Here is a 12,160-nt window from a genome sequence, read left to right on the forward strand (position 1 = left end):
CTCTATTATTTTTTATTCTCAAAATCCTTGTCTCCTGGAGGGATAGATTCACCTTTGCGTATTGGCGACTCGATCCCCTACCTCTCCGATACAGAGCCGAGAAGCTACTGCATTAAATGACTCCATTTTCTCAGTTGGAAACTGCACTTCAGGCGATTGCTTTATTTTGCTCAATGGGCACTTGCTGATCTTTACTGAAATGGCCTCTGTATCCTCTTGCCCAAAGCCTAGATTAGAATGGGAAGCTTGTGGGCAGTTTCTGAATAATAAATCAAGCACTATATCATGTTTACAGTCTGCTCTTAAATGTGACAGCTGCTTGCACAATATACATGTAAAGAACTCAAGGCTGATTTAGAAAAAAAAAAAAAAAATCACTTTAACTCTTTATGTGAAGCTGCTATCCATAACAGCGTGTACAGAAGCTCTATGGCAACAACAAAAAAAGTACACTGGGATTTTAATGTCATGCTCTTCTTTATTTTCCCCTTGACAGATGTTTGTACGACCTGCTATCAACATTGTGTGGCTGTGATGGGCCGTCAGCTCCGTCAGGGAAAAGTCAATGGTGTTGTATGGAAAAAAACCCGGTGGGCCCAGCAGCCCAGACCCAAACCTCCACCGATGTGTCGCAGGTGAATTTCATTTAGGTGCACTCGGGGGAGGGGGTCGGAGAGCTGTTGGGGGCTCCTGTGGGGGGGAGGTGTGAAGGTGGCGGGGGCCATTGGGGGGTGCAGGGGCCCCCTGAGGCAAGAGCCCAGTGGGCCCTGCACCCCCCAGTCCATTCCTAACAGGACTTCCCTACATAATGATAACATATTGCTTTTATTTGACCCTGCCCACTGTCTTATAAGTGCTCTGATTAGGCGTCAGCAAGTGAAATGTTTCCAGGACTGGGCCGCCGGGATAGCGGGAAAAACCTGGTGGGCCCCAGCGGCCGAGACTCGATCCCTTTTACTGCTCCTCTGGCCGCCGGTGTCCTCCCCTGACGCGTTTCACTTGTGTGTTCACAGGAGGATGTCTGGCGGGTGCCCCTATGGGGGGTTAGGGGGGAGGGGCCCCTGCACGGTCAGCGGTGGCACCCTCCAGTCCGACCCTGTATGTTTCTCCCTAAATGACTGATCCCCGGACTTAACTATTTCTAACAATTAGATTGTTTCCCTATGGATAGGAACCAATTAGCAGCTAGGCTGACCTGATAGGGAAATGAAGCCTGTCTTTGTTTGTGTGACTGCAGGACTGTGATTGGCTATCCCCCTCCTGCTGTGCTTCTGGCAGGTACTGTTAGGACATGCCCACCCAGGGAGGAGCTAAAGGGAGCTCCAGTAAAGGAGCCATTTTTTGCCCAAGGTGCACCAGCACCATATATTATTTAAGACTTGAGTTTTTTTAATTTATACGTCTCCTTTAAATCATTATTTAACTGGGTTTAGGACACCTTCTTTAATTAAACTTATCAATTAGAGCAATAGTTAGCTCATTTCTTTTGCTTTTTCATTTATATTTTCTGCTTCATTTATTTACCCTTTATATCAGCCTAACAAGGAAAACTAGTGAAACTCTAATCTACTGTCACAAAATTTCGATTTATTTCTCTGTCCCCGGGTTCCTAATTTTTCATTCATACATTAAGCAACACACAGAGAAAATCAATTTTCCATGGGTCATCGGTTCTATTAATTGCTTATTTACATGTCTGCTCGCCAGATTTTTTCTTATGCACCGCTTTTTTAAGGTTTTAACTCTTTTGGTGCTGATTGGGGTGGGCCGACAGCATTAGTGATGAGTGAATCTGTCCCATTTCGCTTCGCCAAAAAATTTGCGAAACTTTCAAAAGATTTGCAAAATGGCAAAAAATTCACGAAACGGCGCCCGTGACTACTATTTTGACACCTGCATCATTTTGACGCTGCAACTATTCTTTTGACGCACAACTATTTATTTTGACGCCAAGACTTCTTTTTACACGCGACTATTTATTTTGACACGCAACTATTAATTTTGATGCCGCGACTATTTATTCTGATGCCGCAACTATTCTTTTGATGCGCGACTATTTATTCTGACGCCGCAACCCAGCACGCAACGCTAACACTACCTGCCCCTCCCTTCTGCACCCACCTGCCCCTTACGTCCTCCCTCGCCGCCCACCACTTGCATCCCAACTCCCGCCCCTTCCTTATCTGCTAGCTCTCAGGTGGGAAAGCAATGGGGAGGGGGGTTCACCAATGATATAGAGAAAGCAGACCATGTGGTCCGTGCCCCCTCCCCCCCCCCCGCGTCCTTGGGGTCTACTTCCTCTATAGTTACACCACTGCATATAATATAAAATTGTGTCAAAAATGTATCTATGTATTTTTCAGTTTACAACCCCTTGTACAGTTTACAACCCCGAGAATAAGTAAACCTTTTTTTTCTCTCGGATCTCTAAAATAACCCTAAACCCTACCTTTCGCCCACAATTGAGTCTCATGAGAATTCTGTGCCACAAGAAGCCCAAATGCAGCTCTCTCAGCTACTTCCTAGCCTAGCATGAAGCTCCGCTTACTTTTCTTTGCGGAGCTTTCCTTCACTCTCTTACTGTGAAGATGGTAGAAGAGGTGCCTACTACACACACTTGCTGCCTCTGCTCCAATGGGAATCAATTAGGCATGCGCAGTAGGCACCCATTCAACCATCTTTACAGAAGATGAGAAGAGCTCAGCAAAGAAAAGTGTGCAGAACTTTCTGCTAGACTAGGAAGTAGCTGAGAGAGCTGCAGTTGAGCTTCTTGTGGCACAGAATCTAAATGAGACTGAATGCAGGAAGAAATTTATGTTTGATCTGATCCAGTTCAGTTTTACTGATCATATTGAGTCTGAAAACAGCGCACATTGCTATAGATTATTAAACCAGGGTAAACACTGTCCATATTACTCTGTTTTCCTGGTATCTCCCTGTAGAGAATATCTTATGTAGAATATTCACATCAAATTTTGCCACTTGCATTGGCATGTGCCCCCTGGCTCTGTAGATATATGAATGCAGAAAGCTCTATTGCTGGGGGGCAAATTTAGGCAGTGACTGGCAGATGTAACCCACTTGTTTAAACAATGGAGATCATTGAAACTAGACTGGGAATGGTAACCAATAGTGATGAGTGAATCTGTCCCGTTTTGCTTCGCCGGAAAATTTGCGGATCGTTCAAAAGATCCGCGAATCGGAAAATGTTGTACGTCAAAAAAAATTGTTGCCTGCGACTATTCTTTTGTCGCCCGCGGCTAATCTTTTGTCACCCGCGGCTATTCTTTTGTCGCCGGCGGCTATTCTTTTGTCGCCGGCGGCTATTCTTTTGTCGCCGGCGGCTATTCTTTTGTCGCCGGCGGCTATTCTTTTGTCGCCGGCGGCTATTTTTTTGTTGCATGGCTATTCTTTTGTCACACGGCTATTCTTTTGTCGCCCACGGCTATTCTTTTGTCACACGGCTATTCTTTTTTGATGCGTGACTATTCTTTTGACGCGTGCAACAATTTTTGCATGAAAATGCGGAAATTCGCCGTGAATTCATGCCTGGCGAAACATTTTGCCCATCACTAGTAACCAATTGAACCATCTCTGCTGCCCGGTAATTCTTTGTGACTTGATATATCCATTTTTGGAGCATCTTACTGGCAGTGGCAGCAGGTTGGGGCAAAAACGGGTAATTTCAGCAACTAATATGCCCGGTCTGTTTAAACAATAATCTTGTTCTTGCCCTTTCTGTCTGCCAGCGCCATTAAACAGAATAAGAGGGAACATCCTCCACAGGACTGAACGACAGACATGAAAGCGGTTTGGTCCAATGGCGCAGTAGGATTTTGCCTAATTAATTGCTGCACTAGAGGTTTGAGTTTAGAAGAAGAAGTGAGGAGGAGGAGGATTAATCAGAGGAAGAAAAGGTTTGTGAAGCTTTCACCCCTCCAGCAATAACATGGCACAGGAAAAATCATTAAGTAGCTATGATGCCCATGAGAGAAGATCCCACATAAACGCCAATTATTTCACATGCATAAAACAACCTCTCTCTCCCCTGCTGGAGTGCTCTTAACCTTTTCCATTCTGTAATAAATGCTAAGCAGGAGAGCAACAGGATTAAACCTACTCTGTTAGTTAGGCAGATTGACTTCCCAGGATTCACTTGGGCTCTTTGGAGCAAACGGCCCATTTACTCTGCCTGCATTAGGGGTAGACGTCTGTTTATTCAGGGAGACAAATCCTATTATTCCCTGTGTTATATAAACCATAGTTGTCCAACAGGTGGCATGCCAGAGGTTGTTTGAGCCCAGCCGGGGTTTCACTGGGGGCTTGCTGAGGCCTTCAGTCTCTTGCTTGGCTTCGGAATTCGTCTTTTCTTTTTTTAAACTTGCGTTTTTATTCATTTTACAAATTACATGAGAATAATCAATCAGTTTAATCAATGAACATAGATTAAAAAGGTAAAGTTAAAAAAAAAAAAAAAGAGAGAGAGAGGTAGGTAATAGTGAGGAATTGGTGGGGGTGGGGGCATTGTCTAGAGTTATTGACTACTTATTCCTGGTTGCTACTAGTAATTTGTCTTTTCAAGCATTATATATTTTACTCAGGCTTGGAGACCCCTGCTTTATTGATAGGTTAGGATGGGTTAGCTAAAGTAAGAGATCTGACATAGAAAAACAAAATAGGCCTACCTAACCAGCCCCAGTGTCTTAGTTACTTAGCCATTCTTTCTCTTATTTACAGTCCCTTCCCCACCAGGGGTCCTCATTTGTGTGGCCTCACTGTCAGATCTTACTGTCAGCTGGAATTAACTGATTCCATTCAGGTCAATCTCTTTTGGTTCTAACATGCTCTCAATGGCATATTCATGGTGCTGGAGTACTGTGCATTAGTGATGTGTGGGTTGACCCACAAACCATGGAACCCACAGGCCCACCCTTAGGTTAGATGGGCTAGGGTTGAAATCTGGGTGATCTTTGCCAGTTCAGGCTGGGTGCGGGTCAGACTGGAGAAGTGATTCCTTCCCCTGCTCCCAAAGTTTCCCTGTCTTGGAACCTAAGGTGCATGCAGTAGTAACATACAGAGCGGAAAGACACGGGTACGGGTTGGGTGCAGGTCCTCTTGGAACCTAAGGTGCACGCAGTAGTAACATACAGAGCGGAAAGACACGGGTACGGGTTGGGTGCAGGTCCTCTTGGAACCTAAGGTGCACGCAGAAGTAACATACAGAGCGGAAAGACAAGGGTACAGGTTGGGTGCAGGTCCTCTTGGAACCTAAGGTGCACGCAGAAGTAACATACAGAGCGGAAAGACAAGGGTACAGGTTGGGTGCAGGTCCTCTTGGAACCTAAGGTGCACGCAGAAGTAACATACAGAGTGGAAAGACACAGGTACGGGTTGGGTGCAGGTCCTCTTGGAACCTAAGGTGCACGCAGTAGTAACATACAGAGCGGAAAGACACGGGTACGGGTTGGGTGCAGGTCCTCTTGGAACCTAAGGTGCACGCAGAAGTAACATACAGAGCGGAAAGACAAGGGTACAGGTTGGGTGCAGGTCCTCTTGGAACCTAAGGTGCACGCAGAAGTAACATACAGAGCGGAAAGACAAGGGTACAGGTTGGGTGCAGGTCCTCTTGGAACCTAAGGTGCACGCAGAAGTAACATACAGAGTGGAAAGACACAGGTACGGGTTGGGTGCAGGTCCTCTTGGAACGTAAGGTGCACGCAGAAGTAACATACAGAGCGGAAAGACATGGGTACGGGTTGGGTGCAGGTCCTCTTGGAACGTAAGGTGCATGCAGTAGTAACATACAGAGCGGAAAGACAAGGGTACAGGTTGGGTGCAGGTCCTCTTGGAACCTAAGGTGCACGCAGAAGTAACATACAGAGTGGAAAGACACGGGTATGGGTTGGGTGCAGGTCCTCTTGGAACCTAAGGTGCACGCAGAAGTAACATACAGAGTGGAAAGACACGGGTATGGGTTGGGTGCAGGTCCTCTTGGAACCTAAGGTGCACGCAGAAGTAACATACAGAGTGGAAAGACACGGGTATGGGTTGGGTGCAGGTCCTACAGTGGCAACATTTTGCAGCTTAAGGTCAGGTAAGGGTTGAGTTTTCCCAGACCCGCATATCACTAGTGTGCATACTTATTCTGCAGGTTTTGGGGGGGTTGCTTGGATACCAAAAAAATACACTCTAAATTCGTATGGACTAAAAGGAAAGCTTTTCTTGTTTTCTATGCATCATACCTTTTTCAGATTGTGAATTAGTTTAAACATAAATCCCAGCTTGGACTAATATAAGGCAAATAACATTTTACTCCTTACTGGTTAGGCTCTACTCCATTTTTCCAATGCTGCTTATGCCCCTGAGATCCTATCATGTGAAATCATTGCTTCATACATAAATATATAAACAAGGTGTCACACCATGTGAGTGCTACGGAGCTATAGCCATCAGCCATGTCTTATTGTTGGCTTCTTCAAAAAGTGCATGGAACCATTTCTGGTTGGTGTATTTAGCCCAGAAACCGTTTGTATATTAGAATGAGCTTCTATCTAGGCATGATATTCCCTTGCAGGGTATAGAAAATAAAGAACATGTAGGGGGTCTTATTTTTTCCATCTGAGTTGACAGATAAAGTCAATATAACGCATTGGGTTTAATTACCAACCCCAGTGGCCACACAATTGCACTTTTATGGTCCAAGGAGCATTTGCAGCTTTGGTGGTGCTAAAGATTAGGGATTTTTCTCACTGTGTGCCTAACATGTTGGCACCGCCAGGATCAGACTTGCCCACTGGGGTATTTAGGCATTATATCTAGTGATGAGTGAATCTGTCCCATTTCGCTTCGCCGAAAACTTCGGAAATCTTTCAAAAGACTCGCGAAACAGCGAAAATGTCGCGCATAAAAAAAATGTCACCCGTGAAACCCGCTGCGATGATTCTTTTGACGCTGTGACTATTTATTTTGACGCTGCAACTATTTATTTCGATGCCGCGACTATTTATTTTGACGCACGACTATTCTTTTGATGCCGCGACTATTCTTTTGACGCCTGTGACTATTTATTTTGACGCACGACTATTCTTTTGATGCGCGACTATTTATTTTGACGCACAACTATTCTTTTGATGCGCGCGACAATGTTTGGACACGCTGTGAATTTTCTCATCCATTTCACAAAACATTCCGCCAATGGCGAAACGCGGAAATTCACCGTGAATCCATGCCTGGCGAAACATTTCGCCTATCACTAATTATATCCCCTTTAATGCCTAAATAACAGAAGCTCAGCTTAACAATATCTCTGCCATGTACAATATCTAGGCCAATGGGCGGCTATTTTCTGTATGGCCTCGGGATATACATAACACTTTAAAAATAAATGATAATAATAATAATATCTCTGTATTTTCAATGCCCCAAGAGCCCTGAATGTGACAGTAGCACTAATATCAAGCCAACCTGTAGCGTTGCACAAATAAAACCCATCTGCTTTAATCTAATAGCCGCTAGTGGAAATTCTTGTTATGTGACCTTTCATACAATATCAACTGTCACCTTCCAAGAACACAAGCCCTTAAGCAGGTATAGGCAGCGTTTGTCACTCACAGCCCGGCTCTAACCCTTTGCCTCTGGTTGATGGAGGCTGCTAGGAGCTGTAGTCCTGGAACAGATGGAGAGTTGGGGGTTGCCGTATCCTTGAATATAATAAATTGAGAGCAGTTTGATATCTAATCAATGTGTAAGCCTTGCCCTATAGCAGTGGGGAGACTAAATGATCCCTTTGCGGCGCAGAGGTCAGTCAGATAAGTCCCGAGTAGGAGCTCCGTCACTTGTGCTGCCGATTAGGGAGTGATATGCTATTTATTTCTTATGATTTCTTATTATAATATTCAATTCTCAGTTTTGAAGCGCTGGGGTTCTAGGTTCAGTTCCAGCCAGGGTGCAATCTCTTTAGGGGATTGTAAGTTCTCCCTCTGTTTAGGTGGGTTTTCTCTAGTTTCCTCCCATAGTCCAAAAACATACATTAAGGTTAAATTGCCGCTTATTTAATTGGCCCTAGGGATAGGGACGTTATATTGTAAAGCTCCACTGGGGCACGGAGTGATATGAATGACGTAAGGAACGCTCTTAAAGTGATATTGACACTAAACAACGACTCTTAAAGTTCCCTATAGGTCATGTTTTTCCCTGATAGAGCTGCTTTTGTAAGTAATTGTTACTTGAAATTCCTAAACCTGTTTCGGCAGGCATGGATTCGCTGCAAATTTCCATGTTTCGCCATTGGCGTATTGTTTTGTGGAACGGATGAAAAAAATTGCCGCGAAAAAATTCACCGTGCATCCAAAAATTGTCACCCGCGTCAAAAGAATAGTCACACGTCAAAAAAGAATAGTCGCGGGCGTCAAAAGAATAACCGCTCGACAAAAGAATAGCCGCAGGCGACAAAAGAATAGCCGCGGGCGGCAAAAGAATAGCCGCGGGCGGCAAAAGAATAGCAGCAAGCGAAAACATTTTTTGACGTGCAACATTTTCGTTGTTTAGAATCCTACATTGTATCCCATTGTAATTCCATGTTAAATACCGCAGGACACTTGGCAACATGTATGCAGTGGCAATTTCATGCATGTTACCCTGGAACACATGGCAAATGAAATAAGATGCCAATTTAATGTACAATGTCCCTAGAACACATGGCAGGATACATACAGTACCAATTCCATGTATAATAACCCCCAAGCATATGGCAGGATACATCCAGTGCCTGCGGCTACTCATTAGCCCCACCCCATGTGGAAAATGCTGGCCACACTTGCCCTGCTTATTTAAACCTGCTTACAACTGGCTCCTTGTGTGCAACAACATATTCTACATGTAAAGCTATGCTCTGAAAGGGGCAATTACCATTTTACATCCAACCCCACGTCTTGGGGCAACTGCACTACTTCCCTGCCACAGTTCATGCCAGTGATAGGTATGTGAGAATAGTGGGAGCTGTAGTTCAGCTACACACAGAGAATGAGACATAAGCAATTACTGGGCTGTTCTATATGGTTTCTCCAAGGCATTAGCAGCAGCAGGGAAAGTGGCTGTGGTTTCTCCCAGCGCCTAATGAAGCCGCCACTTTCCTAACTGGCATTAAAGCTTAAGAGCCATTTCCAAACAGCAGGCAGTTTGTTTTAGTGTGATTTCCATCGTGCAAACTGCCCTGCTCCGTTTCTATAGCCGGCAGCGGGATAGCACGGTCCTCGTCTTCTATTAAAGGGGAGGGAACTCCACCCAAAATGCTGAGCAACTTCCCAATGCACATTTATTGCCCAGTTCCATTGTAACGGCCTGGGTTTGTTTATCCCCCTCTTGTCTTTAGTCGACTGATGCTGGAAAGATGCTGCAGGTGTCACTGTTAATCAGCTGGCTTCTGCCACATTGTTTCAGGAGTCAGAACCAGGAATGCAGGGAATATTTGTCACTATTGCTAACCCAATGATTGTGTCTATCTCTGTGCCGTGCCATTCCCTCTGTCATTTACCTCTCTCCCATCTCCTTCCCTGGATCCTTAGCCGATGCCTCCCGTCCTCTCTCCTTATCCCAGCCTCCCCCCAGTCTCCCTCCTTCTCTCACATCAGGCGGAGTCTCCAATCCCCAGCAGAGGGACCTCATTTCTCGTGTAGGAAAACACAGAGCTTGTTAGGGAGAGGTGAGGCTGGACCACAGTACGGGGATGATCTGCTACACACTCCCAGTACACGAGTAGCCCAGCAGGGCCAGTCAGAAGCCGAAGAGGCTACCATAGCCCATCATTTCCCTCCCTGCATAGGATGGATCTTCCTATCTCCCCAGCTCAACTTTCTCTTTCCCCATGATGAGAACAAGCCTGTTGCTTGCGGACCTTATTCCTATTTGGGGGTGATCTACAATGTGGGTGCTGTAGATGGTTGGATTTCCAGGCTCAGCATCTCTATTCCAAAGTGGGACAAGCGTCCGGAAAGAAGGATATTCAGGTAAGAACATAGTATTTCTTTATATGTTCTTATCTTCTACGGCAAGATATTGCTTATAGGCAGGCAGACCCCAATAGGAGGTGATGGCAAGAACTCTCCATGCAGAAGGAAGTTTGGTACTTTTTTGGGGAGAAAAGGGGATGCGGGTGTGTTATATGTTGTTGGTTCCTCCCAGTACAAAATAATTGTGTGTGTGTATCTATGTGTGCCTTTATACAGAGTAGAGGGGTGGTTTGGTAATAGTGGCCCCCCATCTTAGGGGCATTCCATAAATCAGGGATGTCCAATCTATCGTTGAGCTACAGCTATTCATTGGGGGTTCAATAAGAACTAGGGAGCTGCAGACACCCTTAATATATACATATATATATACTTTTGTGTGGGTAGCAGCACTTCTCTCTTGTAGCACTAGGGTCCTGAGTTTGATTCCGGCTTGGGCACTGTCTTCAAGGAGTTTGTATGTTCTTCCCATGTCTGTATGGGTTTCTTCCAGTATACTCCCACACCCGAAAACATACAGGCAGGTTAATCCGGCTCCTAATTAACTTGACCCTATTTTGTGTGACTGTCATAGGGAGTTTAGATTGTAAGCTCCTCTGGGGCAGGGACTGATGGGAATGATGTATCTGTAAAGCACTGTGGAAATGTGTCAGCATAGATGCCTGGAAATAAAAATAACATTTACCCTAAGGGGCACCTTTAGAGATTAGGGGCATAGGGAAAGTTCTATTTCTGCTGTACTGGAAAGCCAGCCCTTTATTCCTATATATATATATATATATATATATATATATATATATAATATAAATATATATATATATAATATAAATATATATATATATATATATATATATATGCAATATTATGTGTGTACAGCTATCCAGAATGCTTGGGACCTGGGGTTTTCTGGATAAGAGAACCTTCTGTAATTTGGAATTCCATACTATAAGTCTGCTAAAAATTCATTCTAACATTAAATAAACCCAATAGGGCTGTTCTGCCCCCAATAAGGGGTAATTATATCTTAGTTGGGATCAAGTACAGGTACTGTTTTATTATTACAGAGAAAAGGGAATCATTTAACCATGAAATAAACCCAATAGGGCTGTTCTGCCCCCAATAAGGGGTAATTATATCTTAGTTGGGATCAAGTACAGGTACTGTTTTATTATTACAGAGAAAAGGGAATCATTTAACCATTAAATAAACCCAATAGGGCTGTTCTGCCCCAATAAGGGGTAATTATATCTTAGTTGGGATCAAGTACAGGTACTGTTTTATTATTACAGAGAAAAGGGAATCATTTAACCATGAAATAAACCCAATAGGGCTGTTCTGCCCCCAATAAGGGGTAATTATATCTTAGTTGGGATCAAGTACAGGTACTGTTTTATTATGAAGTCATTTTAAAAAAAATTAATTATTTGATTATAATGGAGTCTATGGGAGATGGCCTTCCTGTAACTCGGAGCCTTTTGGATAATGGGTTTCCGCAAAACAGATCCTATTCACAAGAGAAGAACAGTGGACACTTACTTGCTCTTGAGACAGTAGTGGAAAAGCTTTGGGAAAAGCCCGGGGGGAGAGGGAGCGGCCCTAGCAGAGGGATTCCCCACAGATATCAATGCTTTAGAACTATGAATTATCACAATAATTATATGTTTTAGGAAAGACAGGGTACTAAGTAACCAGAATTCAACACTAATACAGAGGACCATGGGCCACCGAGGACCTCCCTTGGCTTGTGAGTTAGAGGCTAATACTCCCGGCTATAACTTACACTTTCATCCATTAAATCTGCCCCAACCTTTAGCTGTAGACTTGACTCGCGAGGAACCAAAGCCCAAAAATAAACTTAGGGTGTTGCCCTCCTCACCCACCTCCTCCAGCTATACACATTAGCAAGCATCTCTGAGACCACCATAGCGCCACCATGTATTTCTGCACCTGTAAACGCTCAGCCAGATCCCCCTTTAACTGGAAAGCAGCAATGGCTTCTCCCCTGGGAAAGCAAAAGCACGTCCAGCAGCCCCGGCTAATAACACTTGTCCAGCATTACATGAATTAATACATGATCCCGTCAGTCTGGCCGCAGCACGTCATGTGATAAACTGGCACACGTAATGTCATTGGAGGAAGTTTAATTACTGTACAAT

At 44.4% G+C, this 12,160-nt stretch overlaps 1 protein-coding gene across 7 annotated transcripts in view; it reads left to right on the forward strand.

Moving 5' to 3' along the window:
- Positions 1-12,160, forward strand: part of lrrc3c (leucine rich repeat containing 3C) — a 163,510-nt gene that overhangs the window by 138,392 nt on the left and 12,958 nt on the right. For 4 of the 7 annotated variants that reach the window (XM_031894813.1, XM_031894817.1, XM_031894814.1 and 1 more), the window contains 2 exons: positions 497-635; positions 9,564-10,004. The gene's annotated coding sequence lies outside the window, so the exon portion shown is untranslated. The remainder of the gene's footprint in view (positions 1-496; positions 636-9,563; positions 10,005-12,160) is intronic. The other 3 variants (XM_031894818.1, XM_031894819.1, XM_031894816.1) reach the window with 2 other exon arrangements.

Source organism: Xenopus tropicalis, chromosome 10 (genome assembly GCF_000004195.4).
Source record: "Xenopus tropicalis strain Nigerian chromosome 10, UCB_Xtro_10.0, whole genome shotgun sequence".
Lineage (NCBI taxonomy): Eukaryota > Metazoa > Chordata > Amphibia > Anura > Pipidae > Xenopus > Xenopus tropicalis.